Source organism: Gigantopelta aegis, chromosome 14 (assembly GCF_016097555.1).
Source record: "Gigantopelta aegis isolate Gae_Host chromosome 14, Gae_host_genome, whole genome shotgun sequence".
Classification (NCBI taxonomy): Eukaryota; Metazoa; Mollusca; class Gastropoda; order Neomphalida; family Peltospiridae; genus Gigantopelta; species Gigantopelta aegis.
In genome coordinates, this window is record NC_054712.1 from 43354889 (window position 1) to 43375413 (window position 20525).

Consider the following 20525-nt stretch of genomic DNA (forward strand, 5'->3'; position numbering starts at 1 on the left):
AAACGTCCAACAATGATGTTTATTAATGTAACTGTTGTCCATTGGCGCCAGTTTGACGTGCTATGTAAACGTGTCCACTGTCTGTAGCGTGAGTGTTTGTTGGTGTTTGTTCGGAGGTCAGCACTGTGTATGGGCCGCTTGTTAATTAACAAATATCTCTAATACAACACGACTTCCATTTGTGACAACAGAGGTTTAGTTCGTGTCCACCATACATAGCTCATCATATGTCCACCATTGCCGAGTGAAGCTTTAGAATCGCCGAATCGTAGGTCCATCAATGGTCAATCAGTCTGAAATCAATAATTAATCGCAATTAATCTGGTTCGATTCGAGGAATTGCTGTCTCTCCCATTACTGAAAGCGTTAACGTGATGCGCGGACGGTCTAGGGTCGATCCCCGTCGGTGGGCCCGTTGGGCTATTTCTCGCTCCAGCCAGTGCACCACGACTGATATATCAAAGGCCGTGGTATATGTTATCCTGTCTGTGGGATGTTGCATATAAAAGATCCCTTGCTGCTAATCGAAAAGAGTAGCCCATGAAGTGGCAATAGCGGGTTTCCTCTCTCAATATCTGTGTGGTCCTTAACCTATGTCTGACGCCATATAACCGTAAACATATGTGTTGAGTGCGTCGTTAAATAAAATATTTCCTTCCTTCCTTCCTTCCCATTACTGAATCAGTGAATCATAATCCCACTAAGGCTGAATCAGTCTAGAATGAATGTGAAGTGAATCGTTATATCTCCCGCAACAGTAAGCATCACGATACAGGTTTTTCATCATGAAAGTCAAGTCCTAACAAACATCTTATCGTTGATTCATCATACGTTTGACCATTGTCGAATCACCGTATCACTGACACCCAGTAGCCAATGGTTCATAAACCCAATGTGTTCTAGTTGTGTCGTTAAAAAAACAAAAACTTTCTAAACTGCCGTTGCTATCCACGGGTGAGCATAAGCATCGTAGAACGTTCCAAAGCAACATTATAGCTGGCTCAGAATTAGTCATCAGACTCATACTCGTAGGTAGGTCACCATAAGAATCACAGACGATCATAATTAATCAAAGCTAGGACATCAGAAGATGCATTACCTAGATTATCTTTAGGTCACCATAAAGTTGATATTTAAATCATCATACGTTTATTGTCTAAATCATCACAAGATTCGTATCTATATCATCATTAGATTCGTATCTAAATCATCATAAGATTCATATCTAGGTCATCATAGGATTCGTATCTAGATCTTCATAAGATCATATCTAAATCATCATATGATTCATATCTAGATCATCATTAGATTCGTATCTAGATCACCATAAGATTCATATCTAGATCATCATAAGATTCATATCTAGATCATCATAAGATTCATATCGGGATCATCATTAGATTCGTATGTAGATCATCATAAGATTCATATCTAAATCATCATTAGATTCATATCTGGATCATCATAAGATTCATATCTGGATCATCATTAGATTCGTATCTAGATCTTCATAAGATTCATATCTAGATCATCATAAGATTCATGTCTAGATCAACATAAGATTCATATCTAGATCATCATTAGATTTATATCTAGATCACCATAAGATTTATATCTAGATCATCATAAGATTCACATCGAGATCATTAGATTCATATCTGGATCGTCATAAGATTCATATGTAAACCTTTATAAGTTATAGGAGCCATATTATATTAATGCTTAAACATTAATTTATGTATAAATTATTTAGAGTTGTGGACTTTTTGAACAATTAGTATTGTTTGAATTGCATTAGAATCCTGATGGATCGCGGTATTAAAACTGCCTGTCTTCAGATCTCAGTAAAACTGCCTGTCTTCAGATCTCAGTAAAACTACCAGTCTTTAGATCTCAGTAAAACTACCAGTCTTTAGATCTCAGTAAAACTGCTTATCTTTAGATCTCAGGGGTTGAGGGATCACCCATTCTTGGTTATCCCACGTTCCTACCAGTGCTGGTGTATTAGAGGCCATGGCATTATGGCACCCTACCATTAAAATATACACCAATCACATTGCTGCTGTTAATCAAAGAAAGAAAGAAATGTTTTATTTAACGACGCTCTCAACACATTTTATTTACGGTTATATGGCGTCAGACATATGGTTAAGGACCACACAGATTTTGAGAGGAAACCCGCTGTCGCCACTACATGGGCTACTCTTCCGATTAGCAGCAAGGGATCTTTTATTTGCACTTCCCACAAGCAGGATAGCACAAACCATGGCCTTTGTTGAACCAGTTATGGATCACTTGTCGGTGCAAGTGGTTTACACCTACCCATTGAGCCTTGCAGAGCACTCACTCAGGGTTTGGAGTCGGTATCTGGATTAAAAATCCCATGCCTCGACTGGGATCCGAACCCAGTACCTACCGGCATGTAGACCGATGACCTACCACGACGCCACCGAGGCCGGTCTGCTGTTAATCAATGAACAAAAACAATAGCACCAACATCAACCACAATAACGACGATGATAATAATGCTAATGGTGACGACGACGATGATGGTGATTTTTATGATAATAATGATGATGATGATGGTGATGATGATGGTGATGATAATGATGATGGTGATGATGATGATGGTGATGATAATGATAATGGTGATGATGATGATGATGAAGAAGATGATAATGATGATGTTGATGTGATGACGATGATTATGAAGATGGTGATGATGATGATGATGATGGTGATGATGATGATGATGATAAGCTAGTAACATTTATCATATTGTCATATATCTATGTCATAAACTTTATGGCATATCAATTAAAACAACAACAAAAAACAAGGAAATAAACAAAATCATTTAACACCACCAAAAAGAAACCCACAGCAAGAAATAAAACACACAAAATAAAATCCACACACCCATCCTCCCAAAAGACGTAGATCTGTTCTGAAGCTTCTCTTCCAAAATATTGCTGGATTCGCTACTCATTACTTGCACCTCATTTTTTTTACACCAGCTATTCCTTAACGGACAACCGCGCTGCGAGCAAAAAACAACGTGCTTGAACCCCCGTCAGCTACGTCGATGAACCTAAGTTATATTGTCATAACCAGCTGCCAATAAAACCCTAAACACGAACCGATGACCTTTATGTCTGGGAACATTTATATTGTCGTCTTTTTTTACAGTCGCATATGACGAATCCGTACAACGACAGTAATTTGACAAGAGTTAAACAATGGCTCTTTTCTGTCAAGATGGCGAAGCCATAATCTCGCCTCCCGATTAGAAGAGTTCTAGTATGCCATTGATCAACTATCGGAAATTCAAGTGTCAATTATTTCTTCGATCGTTTGATATTTTGATGACGTTTTCAGGTTTTCTGCAGGAAGCGAACGACGTGGTGCTGTTATGATTCGATGACAAAATGGAATCAACGTCTTGTGAAGCGTTAACATCTACGTGACACCCACCGCCGGCACCAGAGGGCGCTCTGTCGCCTCGCTGCGCACAAATCATCGCAGCGTTAAAGATACATCATTGAAAAAAAAAATCCGCCAGGCCAATTTGGTCTGTTTTGTTAATAATGTGAGCGGGTCTTTCCGAGAAAACACTTTTGTTTGAACCTTTTGAGAGAAATTCTTAACCTAACCCCTTTGATTGAGAGTCACAGTTCATCAAAAACTCGTTCCACAGGTGTATGACAGATTCATTGGCAAATATGGAAACAAATACATGGCCGTAGTTGACTTCTTTTTTTTCTTTGGTGAGAGAGAGAGAGAGAGAGAGAGAGAGAGAGAGAGAGAGAGAGAGAGAGAGAGAGAGAGAGAGAGAGAGAGAGAGAGAGAGAGAGAGAGAAGAGAGAGAGAGAGAGAGAGAGAGAGAGAGAGGGGGGGAGAGAGAGAGAGAGAGAGAGGGGGGGGGTCACTGATTTAAAAAGACTTGTCTTATCTATATCCGTATGTCTGTCTGTCTATCTATGTCTGACTGCCTGCCTGTCTTTTTATTTACCTACCTACCTACCAACCTACATACCTACCTATCCATCTGCCTATATAAATGTATACATCTGTTTTTATTTCTCTCTCTCTCTCTCTCTCTCTCTCTCTCTCTCTCTCTCTCTCTCTCTCTCTCTCTCTCTCTCTCTCTATATATATATATATATATATATATATATATATATATATATTGTCTGATCTATTACATTAAAATCATATTATTATATTTTTATCATTCATAAATTCTGTTATTTTTCTGTGCTGTGTTTTCGTTTTCTTTCTTCTGTTGCTGTTTCCTCTCCGAGACCGAATTTATGTCCTCACCGTTCCACGACCTGTCGGTTCAACTGCACTGCCGTCTCTATACTGTGCAATAATTCAACTACTAGATCAAATCAATACAAAATCTCGTGTTACTTCATCAACTAATTTAGTTTAAAATGCACTTAAACTACAATTGAAAATCTTGCGAGAAAATGGTTTTCCAGTAACACAATACCTGCGTGTAATTTACAAACTTCCGAATCGCAGCGTCTTATTTTAAACAAGAGGTCTTTCGACGTGGTCAGGCCCGGCTATTTCATTAACCATTTAGAATTTTCTAATGGTAAACATAAATTTGAATTTTCAAAAAAGTCATTAACATTCTAAATAGTAATCTAAATATATCCTTGTAACAAGTTTCAGAACAATTCAAGAAACCTTGAGAGAACATAATTTTAAATAGATAGATGGATGGATGGACGGACGGATGGATGGATGGATGGATAGATATACACATATAGACACAGATAGACACAGACAGACAGATAGATAGATAGATAGATAGATAGATAGACACACAGACAGACAGACAGACAGACAGACAGACAGATAGATAGTTAGATAGTTAGATAGACAGATAGTTCATAGGTATAAAACAGATATGCACATGTAAGTATGTATACATGTGCGTGTTCGCGCGCTTGTGTGTGTATATGTGCGTACGCTTGTGTGTGTGTGTGTGTGTGTGTGTGTGTGCGCGCGCGCGCGTCTCTGTGTGTGTTTGTGTGTGTGTGTGTGTGTGTCTCCCCCTCTCTCTCTCTCTCTCCCTGTGTGTGTGTGTGTGTGTGTGTGTGTGTGTGTGTGTGCCATAAACATACAATTAATAGGCATAAAACAGATGCACATGTTATATACAAACTTTAATATTGTTCACAGACAGCGGAAAATAACATATATTATATACATTGTCCATGTATATCAATACACAAAGAGTTTTGAAGTTTTAAAAATTTATTACAATTGATTTAATAATAAAAATCTCAGGATTGTTTTCTGGTGGTTTCCTGTTGATATTTCTGAACAACTGTCAGAATGATTTTATGTAAATAATAATAGGAAAAGATATGTAGTATAAAATTTGCAAAATAATAATAGGAAAAGATATGTAGTATAAAATTTGCAACGTTGAACTCGCATTATTATGTAAATTTCAAAACAAAATTTGACTTGAAAATGATATAAGCTAGTACTAAGTTTCAATACATTTCTATACAGACTGTAGAAATAGATTTAAAAATATTCAAAGGTTTAAACGAAATTATGACCTTATAACAGTAGTCTATTCTAATATTCTGTGGAGTGCCGCAGGATAACCCTGCACAAAGGTTCAGAATGATTTGATCAAAACCGTGAAGGAAACAGAATTTAAAGAAGGAACAAAACGGCACACTCATACATATATTTACGGTTATATGGCGTCGGACATATGGTTAAGAACCACACAGATATTGACACTCTTTTTTTTTTCCATTAGCAGCAAGGGATCTTTTATATGCACCATCCCACAGGTTAAGGATAGCACAAACAGGCCATGGTGCACTGACGAGAAATAGCCCAATGGGCCCATATAGACCGACCAGCAACTAGCGAACGCTGTACCACTGGGCTATCCCGACAGAAAAGAGGTTTTTTTTTCATATATTCATAATAAACAAAACAGGTATACTTATATATAATGTTTCGACAAAAAAGTCAGGTATTTCTTACTTAACAAACAAATGTAAAACGTATAGTAACACCAAAAGATATTGCTGCACTAACTTAACAAATATATATATATATATATACAAAACAGGTACACATAACATATACATAATACAAAAACAGGTATATATATATATATATATATATAATACAAAACAGGTATATATATATATAATACAAAACAGGTTTACATATATATAATACAAAACAGGTTTACATATATAAATAAAACAAAACATATATATACAAAACAGGTATATATATATATACAAAACAGGTATACATATATATAATACAAAACAGGTATACATATATATAATACAAAACAGGTATACATATATATAATACAAAACAGGTATACATATATATATATATAATACAAAACAGGTTTACATATATATAATACAAAACAGGTTTACATATATATAATACAAAACAGGTTTACATATATATAATACAAAACAGGTTTACATATATATAATACAAAACAGGTTTACATATATATAATACAAAATAATAGGCTACATTTGTTTTTAAAAAAATCATTAAAGGTTTTTAAAACTTAGACATTTTAAAAACTCTCCATTCGTAACTTGCTCCCACGCCCCCTCCTCCCCTAATTACGGCTTTTGAATTTATATTTGAAGTTTTACCACCATTGCCGTTACCGGGTTCTGCTTTAAGTTAAAAAAAGAGAAAGAAAAAAAAGAAAAGAAAAATATATACAACAGACCATAGTGCATGAAAACGTTTTTTTTACGTTTCATTAAATCGGTGATGTTATCCCGCCATGGTTTGTCCTGACCCTCGATTAACCTATAATTAATAAAGTGCCTAGTGTTACGGGCCAGGGCTTTCCTGAGATAGAAAACTCGTCGTATTTTATGGCCGGTTCCCTCGGCCCGCGATCAAAGATGCCTCGTCATTAAGCAGACGGCTTTGATGCGCTGGACTACACGACGGCGGAGGGATACGGAGCGGATCACACCCTTCATATCGGAAGTGTTCGAATCCGCTCGAAAAGGGCACATATTAAGTTACCAAAGTCAATCGGAACTACCAAGAAATTCAATTTCTGGTATTAGTCGCAATTGGGACGTCGACGAAATGATAAGAAACCGGAGCTGTCTGAATCGGGGGAAACATCCTGTAAAGTTTGAAAAGAATATCGAGTTGTATTGGCCCAAGTCACTTCAGAAAGGACCAAATTGAATTAGCCCCATCACTTGGAAATTCTTTCGTATTCCTTTGCATTAATTTTTAATCTTGACAATTGTAAATTATTTCTTTTCCTGGATACGTCTATGTCGTACGGCGTCAGTTGAGATCAGCGTCATGGCCACGAAACCGGCAGAAGTGGCCGCTGGTGTTCCGCGCCAAAACTCTTAAAGAGACTCCCTTCAGTTTTTTTTTTTTTTTTTTTAACGACACAACTAGAGCTCATTGATTTATTAATCGTCAGCTATTGGATGTCAAACTTTTGACATATAGTCTTAGAGAGGATTTCCGCTATATTTTTGTTTCCATTAGTAGCAAAAGGATATTTTATATGCACCATCCACAGACAGGATAATACATACCACGACTTGCTGGAGCGAGAAATAGCCAAATGGGCGCACAGACAGCGATTAATCCTATCCAACCGCGCATCAGGCGACCACTTTACCACCAGGCTATGTCCCGCCCATCTTTTCAGTTTGCTGCCATGGTAACATCTTTCACACTGACAGAACCTTTTTAAATCAATTAAAGTACATGTTAAATACATTATGGTTTTCGTTTTGAATATTAGTATCTATTTATTCAGTGAGTTTCAGGCCCCGTGCTTATAAACCTTAAAGTCTAGACTTTAATAAAGTCCACACTTTAACGTCATAGCAACGCCATTCAAATAGCATTACGTTAAAGTCTGGACTTTATTAAAGTCTAAACTTTAAGTTTTATAAGCACGGGCCCTGGTCGTTCTAATGTTTGTAGAAACCTAAGCGTCATTTCACCTCCCAATAATTCGTACGTCTAAATTTGCCCTTTTGACTCTTCCTTGGACGGAGATACACCATTCACCATTCCCTGTTAAAAAGACCCAGGTTGTCAGCAAGACCAGGCCCTGTGCTTATAAACCTTAAAGTCTAGACTTTAATAAAGTCAAGACTTTAACGCCATGGCAACGCCATTCAAATAGCGTTGCGTTAAAGTCTTTAACGTAATGTTATTTGAATGGCGTTGCCATGACGTTAAAGTCTGGACTTTAAAGACAGGAGCTCAAAATAAAAGCCAACAAGAGCCTCTTGAAGATGCACATACATGTATATGTATGAAACGTTTTTTTTTTTTTCTCGTTGTTTTCCTGTTGTTGTTCTTATGATAGGATTTTAGTCACGATAACTGTTTTGTAGTTCAGAGTAGAAAATAGAAATGAATCTCCAGCTAATACAACCATTAGGACAATCAAAAATGTTTTTGATATATAGAGACCGGCCTCGGTGGTATCGTGGTTAGGCCATCGGACATAAGGCTGGTAGGTACAGGGCTCACAGTCTGGTACCAGCTCCCACGCAGAGCGAATTTTAACGACTCAATGGGTAGGTGTAAGACCACTACACCCTCCTCTCTCCCAATAACCACTAACAATTAACAACTAACCCACTGTCTTGGACAGACAGCCCAGATAGCTAAGGTGTGTGCCCGGGACAGCGTGCTTGAACCTTAATTGGATATAAGCACGAAAATAAGTTGAAATGAAATGATATATAAACACTGTGTACTGGGCTCGCTGCCTGGTACCGGCTCCCACGCAGAGCGAATTTTAACGACTCAATGGGTAGGTGTAAGACCACTACACCCTCTTCTCTCTCACTAACCACTAACAACTAACAACTAACCCACTGTCTTGGACAGACAGCCCAGATAGCTAAGGTGTGTGCCCGGGACAGCGTGCTTGAACCTTAATTGGATATAAGCACGAAAATAAGTTGAAATGAAATGATATATAGACACTGTGTACTGGGCTCGCTGCCTGGTACCGGCTCCCACCCAGAGCGAATTTTAACGACTCAGTGGGTAGGTGTAAGACCACTACACCCTCTTCTCTCTCTCTCTCTCTCTCTCTCTCTCTCTCTCTCTCTCTCTCTCTCTCTCTCACTAACCACTAACAATCAACAACTAACCCACTGCCTTTTACAAACAGCCCAGGTAGCTGAGGTGTGTGTGCCCAGGACAGCGTGCTTGAACCGTAATTGGATATATAAAGCACGATAATAAGTTGAAATGACATGATATATAGAAACTGATATTCTAAAGAAGAAAATTACTTTAATAAGTAATTTTAGTCGTTAACAAGGGTCTATTAGTCAGATACCTCTTAACAATGGAGGGAAAACGCAGAGCAATCTCTTTGAGATGCCGACATACCGGAGTTCTCTCAGTGATCGAATTAGGGTGTTGTCGAAAACACATCATCAAGATGTATTGATACAGCAAACAAACGTAGTAAAGCTGCTGTCGAAAATGGTAGAGAGAAAAAAATTATCTGGATTCTTCTCGGAGTTATCAATGCAAAAGCGGCACAGACGCCAATAAAAGTGGGAACTGTGTACAATTGAGGTATCAGTTTTAATCGACTGGTTCTGGTCGCGTTAGTGGGAAGCTGCTACGCTGCATGTTAACTAACGCAAAACGCATTAGTGGAGCGCAGAGTTCAACATTCAGACGTTTTCTGTAAACTGGAAATAATTTTTCTACCAATTACCTTCCTGATAAGGGGGTGGTACCGTGAGCCGCGCCGGTAATTAATTGAACAACCTATCTGAATTGCTCGGCACTTCTCGCCAGTTGCATAGTCTCGCTAACCGCTAAACGATGCGTCTGTTATGCAGCCAGCGCGTGACAGAACTTGATAAACCGAGGCTACTCAGTAATGCTTCCGATAAGCAATCTAAATTCCTTCCCTCGTTTAACGCTGTTTTAAATTTCGAATTTCAAAGTGTATTTAGTTATTAAAATATCTGTCCCTATAAAATAATTATGGCTGTTCCAAATATCAGGGCCGTAGCTAGGATTGAGTAGTTAATAGTCTAAAATTCCTTAAACAGTTAAGAAGAGAATTTTCTTTAAGTTCTTTAACACTTTCCGGAAATTTTTTCCGGGGGGGGGGGGGCATCTGCCCCTCCCCCCGCTAGCTACGGCCCTGAATATTACACCCCTGCGCGTGCTGTAACCTCACCGTGGTGCAGGGGTGTAACATTCTCTTTGAGAATGGCCAATACAGCACAAATTGAAATTTTGAGTAAAAGTCAGTATCTATCTGTGATATTTTTATTTTTGCAGAGTTCTTTATACTGTTTTTATTTAAATCTTGAATTTTTATATTGATGTTAATCATCACCTTATTTGTTTGCATTACCATAGTTTGACACCCAATAGCCCATGTATTTTTCGTGCTGGGGTGTCGTTAAACATTCATTCATTCATTCCAAATATTACACACGCTTGCCTTAAAGCCGCACACCCTAGTTCCATCCAGCGAAAATACATTATAATTTGGTTAAACTACAAACCTGTAACACACTTAGATCACGTTTTTATCAAATGGAGTGAAAAAGCAGGTTTTATATCGATAAATACCATGGGAATCCCCATGTCCCAATTGCTTGAAATAATTTTGAAAGTTAGTATTCTGATGTCACCGGTAGAAACACAACAATGCCTACGTCACGACAAATTTCACAGACTTGGGGTGCGTTCGTTTCACCTCTCCTGGACATGTTCCAACTGTCTGTCCTGGTTGTATCCCCTCTCCAGATATCGTAAGACTTAGCAAAATTATTGGTTTTAAGGGTTTAGTAACGTTTTGTATTGAGACACTTACTTGTCTGAACTTTATTGTTACTGAAAATGTTCACGAACTGTGAAGAAAAATTTCACAAATGAACAACAACAAATCGGGTGTTGATTGCGCGAACCGTGCACGAGAAAACAAACCGAACCAAAATGATAACGGTCACGTGATATACTAACGTCTGTGACATTAAAAATAGATTGGACCTCGCTTGCTTAACGTTTTTTTCTCGACAACACGTTTTGTGAAAAAATGCAAAAAATGCATTTCGTGGTTTTACAAACATCAGGATTACCAAAAAGCACTTCAGGTGAATGGAAATGTGTATTCTAAATAATAATAAAAGTAAAGTGCAATTTTATTTGTGAAAAATGGGGTTTAATAGCGAAAAACAACGCCGTAATGGTTAACAAATAAACGTAACTAGGGTGTGTCCCTTTTAATAAACTTTAATCAAATGTCTAGATTTGCTGGACGTTTTAAGTTGTCTTTGTTTGTTTGTTTGTTTTTAATGCATATACATGCCCATGATAAAATCGTTTTTAAATATCAAGTTTTAAATGGGCAGTCTAGGCGTGTTCTGGAATTGTAGCAGTTTACAGAAAAGTGTCGACCCCCGAGATCCACCCTCTGCACACGCGCCTGCAGCCTCAAAGTTTCACAATGACTGAACAAAAATCTATTCACTTTTCACTTCAAAAGAGACATAATATAAAAATATTAGTTCCAAAATATTGTCCACGATTAATGTTTTAAATAAACACGTTTCTTTTTCGTTTTCCCTGACGCACCAGCAAGTACGTAACAGCGACTACAACATTGTTAGCAACATCAACTGACACGTTAATCAATTTTTAATTGGCATTTTTACAATTTAAACTATTTCTAATGTTGTTTCTCTCTTGTGCGCCATTCCCGTAAAAAGCCTTTAACACTGACGTATAAATCTGATATGGAGGATGGTTATAAGTGAGTACACTTTGTATAGCAAATTGAGCTGGCTGGGCGCCCAGGATTCACGCGTACACTCGCTCGCGAACAACATTTCTAACTTATTGATAAGAGAACCTGTCGGAAGGTAGAGCACTCGAAATAAACGCGATTTTATAAACAGGAACAGTCTATGTTTAAATGTCTATTTATCTTACAACATGTAACAAGTGCCGCGTTCCTATTGTATCAACGTTTCTGGATATCTCTTGGCCTATAAATTTGTTTATAAGTTGTGTGAAAAAAAAAGATCAAACTGTAAACGTTTTCTGAAAGTCGACACATTTACAACCCCGAATTTAGAGTCCAGGAATGGTTGCCGCCTCAATGAACGATAAATTTCCGGGTGTGTTACGCTGTAAATTAATCAAATATGACACCCTCGATTGATAAAATAGTACCAGTGTATTTTATGCAGTGAAAATACAAAATACATTCATTCACGTTTATACTAGTGTTTATTCATTCATTTTAATTTAGTTTCTTACTCATACTCAATACGGTTCAAGCACGTCGGTACTGGGCTGCGATCACAGTACCTATCAGCCTTATGCAGATTACAACAACAACAACAACAACAACAAAAAGATTGTTTGATATACCATGATAAATATCCGTTAAAAATGGTTTCTTTCGTAATTTATTACCTTTGAAAGCATACAGAATCTAATACACTATTTACACTACAGATAGATTCATCGTAGAACTATTAACCTAAATATATAACGGCAGCATACACATATATACTCCTATCACATTTGTTATGACTAAAACATATTTTTGTTTGTTTGTCAGAGTGCACCACTGCATCCAGTAAAGGTGAGAAGTATATAAGATCAATTGTTGTAACGTTATTGTTGCATGTCTGACATTTTCCAATCAAATAATGCAGGTCCACGGCCCAGCGTTTGCGGCTTATCGCGTTGATCTGGCCGACCGATGAGAAACATTAATGCCTGCTGGCTTCTATCATCGAAAGATATGCGATTTTTTTCTTTCAAGATTATCTATTGAAAGGGCATCATAATATTGCCGTTAGTGAAACGTTATCCATTCCCAAACATGCGCCGCATCTCAACAAAGGGAACCAAACCGTTTTCAAATTTCATCTGTCATGAAGCGATGGAACATTTGGCGGATATTTTAAGAAAGCATTTACATTAATTCTCGAGATCGCGGCTTTGAAAAGATACTTCTGTTATAAGGAAATAGCAGGAATCGTCTAACCGCTTTTTTGTGTGTTTCTCCGGAACAAAAAGGTCACGTGACAATACTGGATAAGAAAAGCAGGAGTGGAAATTATGACGGCGGCGAGTTTCTTATTTTAACAGCATTTCTCTCGTTACCGTCCTCGAGACCCTTCCACTTGCCCTGTAGCTAATTATAATGTCAGAGCGGGTTTGCGAGTCTTCTAGTTTCCAAATTAAAACATGTCACTCTTGTCATACGACCTTCCGTTTGAAAACACAGATCGCGAAAGCTTCTGAAAATGATTTCGAATAATCATTTTGTGTGGTGGTCGTCCTTTTATGTGTCGGCAGCTCTCCGATCTCCACGCGAACCGTTACCAGTGCATTAAACGACCATCAATCTTGAGCAGGAAGCGGCTTTTGCCGGAATCTTTCAGAGAGGCATAGAGATACAAAATTTGAATAAATGAAACAAACACAGAAGTCGTCATCTGCGCGTGATGGTGGCGAAAAAACCCGACTGGGGTTTCAAAGGTGGATGTTGACCCAGGAACACGGAGCGAGCGGTCGGTCTTTTAGACCGCGATTTATAGATTTCCTCCGCCATGTTGGACAATAGAGGTTTGGGTTTGTGGCGGGTCTCGTCGTCGAGATTACTGTTTGCATATCAAACACAAATTAATCTGCTGGCGATGTCATTCCTAATAACTCTTCTTCCAAATGACCATAAACATCGCAATGCTCTTTTCTACAGCAACGCTCCGCTGTGGAGGAATTGAGCAAAGTCCAAAGTCCAATGCTACACGATGCACACCCACCCTAGAGCCGTCATTTTCCAGAACTGCACCCAGAGTGAGGGAGATGGGGGAAGTACCCCACCCCGATAATAAAAATAAAAAACCCCTCCATTTTTGTCTATTTGGAGAAAAACCTAAATTACTATGTCACAACGAAACTTATGTCAAAGGGCCGTGGTATGTGCTATCCTGTCTATGAGATGGTACATATAAAAGATATCTGGCTATTTAGTTAAAAGGTGTCTCATATAACACTGGGCACTGATTATTTGTAATGCCGCCCCCCCCCCCCCCCCGCGCTATTTTAAGCTATACGACAGATATGGTCATGTCGTTCTTATTTAGTATGCATCTAAGCTACTGAACGAAAATTTAACTATTGTTGTGATGGTTCAAGCACGCTATCCTGGGTAAACAACTCGGATTATACATTGTCTATGTAGGTCAGAGATCAACGGCGTGATTGGTGAAGGAAAAATCGGTTAAACATTTTTTTTTAAAGTCCATGACTGCCTGTATATCGACAATCTATAATTACAATGGCTCCTGTAGACGACAGAAAAGTAGATGGAATTTGAGTCGCGTTTGTACCTGATTCGACTGTTACAAGGTCCATCAAGGTAGTTGACATATCGCATGACGGGTCTCATCAGGAGGACTGGTACTTTTACCATGCTGCGCTTAATTACCGTCCATATTAATGTATGGAAAGTGATTTCCTACGAAGTAATTCGCCTAGAAGCCAATACTGTATTAAAATGGCAGATGAACTATAATTCGTTTTCTCCATCCTCGATTCATTTCTAAGGCTTTCACGTGCATGCCCAGTCACTTCCCTGGGCGTGCAATTTGCCGAGAAGCCGTAGCAGTGTACTTTATAATTTCATGAATATACTGCTAGGCCCATTTTTTTTTTCATCAATGTCAGAACGAAATCAAAGGAGAGTGTTTAAGAAAAGATTGATAATTTTTTTTTTTTGCAGTCAAAAACTATAAATTACAATATCTAGAAATAAACTTCTAAGTATCCCTAATAACTGACACGAATACTTCCTCCATTTTCTCTCGACTATTCCATCGGGTCGCAATGCTTTTAAAATTCGCGGGTCTCATCTGAATTCTGTAACAGATTCGTGTTATTCAATATGATGACGCAGACCGACGCAGTGGCTAAGCCATCAGACATAAGGCTGGTAGGTACAGGGTTCGCAGCCCGGTACCGGCTCCAACCCAAAGCGAGTGCTTAAAGGCTCAGTGGGTTGGTGTGAGACCACTACAACCCCCCTTCTCTCTGACTAACCACTAACCAACTAATAACTAACCCACTGTCATGGACAGACAGCCCAGATAGCTGAGGTGTTTGCCCAGAACAGAATATTTTTAAGTGAATCATCCTGAGGTATTTTAGGTTATGTCCGGGCCTGTATGCGCTCACCGATATCCATACTCGGACAGCTATGTATATTTTAGGTTTTTAATCTGTATGCATGTACGTATATGTATACAGGGTCAGGTTCAAAAGTATTTCTGTATGTATGTATGTCTACCGGCCTCGGTGGCGCAATGGTTAAGCCATCGGATTCCAAGCTGGTAGGTACAGTGTTCGCAGACCGGTATCGGCTCCAACCCAGAGCGAGTTTTTAATGGCTCAATGGGTAGGTGTAAGGCCACTATACCCTCTTCTGTCTCACTAATCAACTAACAACTAACCCACTGTCCTGGACAGACAGCCCATATAGCCGAGGTGTGTGTGCCCAGGACAGCGTGCTTTAACCTTAATTGGATATAAGCACGAAAATAAGTTGAAATGAATGAATGAAGACGCTGAATGATTTCTCAGCCGGACACATCGCCGGAGCATAAGCATATTAGACGGGGCATAAGCATATTAGACGGGGCATAAGCATATTAGACGGGGCATAAGCATATTAGACGGGGCATAAGCATATCAGACGGGGCATAAGCATATTAGACGGGGCATAAGCATATCAGACGGGGCATAAGCATATTAGACGGGGGTCGGGGTGCGTAGGTTGGTTAACTAACCCAACCTTCCCACCCAGCGCTGAAGCAAGTCTTCGCAATCAGGCAAAAACGACGGAGACGTCTGTAAACTACATCTACACAAGATGTGGTGCACTGGCTGGAACGAGTAATAGACCAATGGGCCCACCGACCGGGGATTAACCGTAGACCGACCGTGCATCAGCCGAGCGCTTTACTACCGAACTACGCCCCATCCCCCCACCCCTACCTCACCTACCTCCCATCTGAACGATGATGCAATTCGGTGCTTTTTAACTCAGTTGGCCCACCATCCAGAGAATAAAATTGCATGCATATAGAAAACAATATATCAGCATATTTACATAAGACGTAAATAAATAATTATGATCCTCCCCACCTCCCCTGAGTGATACATTTTTGAAAAGGTCGAATATTAATGATGGTATTTTTGTGCTTTATTTTATTGTTTGTTTTGTTTTGTTTCTTTGTTTGTAAAAGCTATTTAAGGTTCAAGCACGCTGGCCTTGCCGCTCTGTTCAGTTGCCTTGCTGTTTGTCCGAGACAATGGATATTGTTGGTGATTAGCGTCACTGTGACAGAAAAGTCCTAAACCTCCCCACTAAGATGGGTTCTCGCATAAACACCACCCCTATCCATTCCACATCCACCCCTTCCCAATCCCCTCCTACCCTTTCCCCATCCACCCCCACCCTTTCCCCATTCACTTCTACCCTTTTCCTATCCACCCCACTCTTCTCCCATCTACTCGTACACCCATACTAATAATTTAGTACACCAAAATAACAATTATCCTAATATTTATTAATTTAGTAGTAATTCATCTAACCTCAAAAGGGCCCCGTTTTCCTATGTGGTCATCCTCGGTGGACGACAGGTATCAATCAATCAATCAACTCATCTCGACAGTAGATAGGTTCATCTGCATAGATTAGCGCTCACTTGTTGACATAAAGCCAGTTATCCGGGGCACTCGAGCGCGCGCGCCAACAACACCAATCAGAGACCAATCTGCGCGCCACGCCGCTACTGCCCACGGGTCTCTCCGCACAGTTAGTAATTCAGTTACCTCCATATGAATATGATAATAATGGCCAACGCAGCTCCGCAGAGCGAGTTCGCGATTTGTTGTCTGCCTACAGAAATTATGTCGGTCGGTCATGTTGTTTGTTTGTGTATTCGTTTGTCAGCCAGTACGCAGTGTCTCGTGGTTAAGCCATCAGACATATACGGCTGGTAGGTACTGGGTTCGCAGCCCGGTGCCGGTCCCCACCAAGAGCGAGTTTTAACGACTCAATGGGTAGGTGTAAGACCACTACACCCTCTTCTCTCTCACTAACCAACTAACAACTAACAACTAACCCACTGTCCTGGTTAGACAGCCCAGATAGCTGAGGTGTGTGCCCAGGACAGCGTGCTTGAACCTTAATTGGATATAAGCACGAAAATAATTTGAAATAAAAATGAAAAATGAATGATGTAACCTTACCCTCCGTATAACGAGGTTTGATCGTGGGAGACGGTGTTCGGAGTAATGGGCTTTTATCCTATTTACAGTTTGAAATTGATGTTTGAAAAGAGAAAAACAAACAAATACACAAACAGACCTCCCCCCCCCAAAAAAAAAATAACCCCCAAAACAAAACAAAAACAAAAACAAACAAAACCCCCCAACAAAAAACAAACAAAAAACCCCAACAAAACAAAACAAACAACAACCTCCAAAACAACAAACAACAACAAATAAAAAGAAAAGAAAAGAAAAACAAAAAAACCCCAAAAACTAAAACAAAACAAAACAAACAAAAACGCACTAACACCCCAACAAAATAAATAAATAAACAAAAAAAACCCAAAACACCCACAACAACAACAAACAACAAAAACAAAACAAAACAAAACAAAAGCACAACACCGGTGATTAGTTAAACTATCGGCTTTAATCCTGGGAGGCACTGGGTTCGTATCACGGTACAAGTCCCCCCTCCAAAAAAACGAGAAAAAAACCTCCACAAAAAAAAAAAACTAAACTTGAGTGGAATTAGATTGATAAAAATCCATTACAGCTGCAGTATAATGTCAGTTCAAAAAGGTCGTGACATGGGAAAAAAGACACGTCGGCACATATTATAAGCTACGGCTATTTGGTGTTTAACAAATGGTTATTTCAACATCTGGGAGGGAGGGAGGGAGAGGGGAGGGATGGAGGAAGAGAGAGGGGGGAGGGGAGGGAGGGAGCCAGAGAGAGAGAGGGGGAGGAATGGAGGGGGGAGAGAGAGAGAGAGAGAGAGAGAGAGAGAGAGAGAGAGAGAGAGAGAGAGAGAGAGAGAGAGAGGAGAGAGAGAGAGAGGGAAGGAGGGAGAAAGGGAGAGAGGCGTAAACGTTTGTTTTGATTAACAACACCTCTGGAGCACATTGATTTATTTATCCTCGGCAACTGGATGTCAACCATTTGTAAATTTTGACTAATAGTCTCAGAGAAAACCAGCTACATGGTTCCAGTAGCAAGGGATCGTTTATATACAGTTTCCCATAGACAGCACATACCACGGCCTATGATATACAGGTAGGGGTGTACTGATTGGGACGGGGGGGAAACCCGAGATAGAGGCAGAGAGAGAGAGAGAGAGAGAGAGAGAGAGAGAGAGAGAGAGAGAGAGAGAGAGAGAGAGAGAGAGAGATGGGGGGGGGGAGGATGAGGGGTGGGGGGGGGGGAGCGAGATTAAGACCGAAAAACCCGAGCCCATCCAGACTGTTCGATCTTACGAATCGACGCAGCTCACACGATCGCTCTTTCACTAACCACCCCCTGCCACCCCCACCCCGTCGATGGGTTATGACGTGTGTTGATAACAAACACTAATATAGCAACCCTGCAATTGTCCACTATACGATTGCCGTGGTGTTTTTAATTCTCCGCGGCCCTTTTTTGTTGTGGACTATATTCGATTTTTTTTTTCACTGCATGTTTTTTGCCATAAACATTTTCTTAATTGAAGGGGTTGATATAGCAAATGAACGACTACAATTTCTCAGATCACTCATTGTAAAGACACGTGGCTACAACGAAATACTTTAACAGTGTCCCCTGGGAATCGCTATATCCGTATTTCCTTCTCTCTTTTTTTCGGTATTAATCTTTCATATTTCATAGAAGACCGCCGTAGTTTAATCACCGCTGGCGCTGATCTGTCAGGAGGAGACGGAATTAGAATTTACACGTCACCAAACCATTATGATTGCGTACTAATCATAGGAAACAGTGTCATTAACCCCCCACCTTCCCCACCCCACCAGCATTGCACTTCTCGTACACTGGTTCCTGTCCGTAAACACCGCACAAACACCAAGCTCCGCGCGTACCGGTGCGCGATCTCAAGGGAGGAAATATCATTACACACGTATCTTTTTATTCCTCGTATTAATTTTTGTAGAGCTCTGACACGCGAGCGGCGCATCGCCGTCCTGCACGTGCCTGTACGTCTGTTCTCATTATGTTTCTCTGATTATATTCCCATTGATTTTATTCTAGTTGTCATCCATTAATAATAGAGAAATTCTTGATAAACTTCCCAGTTATCTCCGAATACCGAGATATGATCAGTCGGAACGTGGGAATAAAGGAAATGAAAAACGGTGCATTACAGATTCCAGTACAAAGCTTGAAAATGATATTAGATATATTCGTCGATGCGATGAATATAGGAGTACGGCATCTTATGGCCATTTAGTTAATTAATCTTTTGGTATCTTTATTCGTCTTCTCCATCCTATAAAGAGTGTATTAATATGAACACGGAACAAATATTAACAGCCAAATAATAGGCCCTGTAGCAAAATACCCATGATTCGATATAGTTCTAGATATCAATATGAGTAATCAGAAACGAATCTGAATATTAAATAATCTATTAAGTCTGAGGGCGCATATTAAATATAGCTTTAGATATGTGTAATCGTAAACTACTTATCAACGAATGTGCTGGTAAATGCGCATATTAAATATAGCTATATATATAATCGTAAACTACTTATCAACGAATGTGCTGGTAAATGCGCATATTAAATATAGCTTTATATATATATGTAATCATAAACTACTTACAAACAAATGTGCTGGTAAATGCGCATATTAAATATAACTTTTGAGAATAATTTGTTTTCAACGAATGTATTAGTATGAAGACGCTTATTAAACCTAGCTTTTAAGAAGTGTTATCAACGAATGTGCTAATATAAGGACGTGTGAAATATAGACTTTTAATATGTTTTTCAACGAATGTGTTAGTAATACTAGTAGTATAATGAATCGAATTAAACAGCTTTTGATATTTTATCAACGAAGTTGCTAGTATAAGGATGCAGATTAAACATAGATTTTAATATAGTATATGTTAATATCAACGAATGTGCTAATACAAGGATGCGTATTACATGTAGCTTTTGATATGTTATCAAAGAAGTTGCTAGTATAAGGATGCAGATTAAGCATAGTAATACAAGGATGAGTATTACATATAGCTTTTGATATGTTGATAACCGATAGGAGAACATGCTGATATAGGGACACCTATTATAAAGGCGTGCGACTATAACTTATAGTGTAAGAGATCTAAATATGAAACAAAATGTGGCAGTTTCTGGACAACTGCTACCTTC

The 20525-nt window shown here is 39.2% G+C and overlaps 1 long non-coding RNA gene across 1 annotated transcript; it reads right to left on the bottom strand.

Moving 5' to 3' along the window:
- Positions 1 to 17179, bottom strand: LOC121388208. The gene is made up of 2 exons (XR_005959948.1): positions 16696 to 17179; positions 1 to 293 (listed from the first exon to the last, which is right to left on the bottom strand). It is a non-coding gene; the product is annotated as an uncharacterized LOC121388208 (long non-coding RNA).
- Positions 17180 to 20525: the final 3346 nt, after the last annotated feature.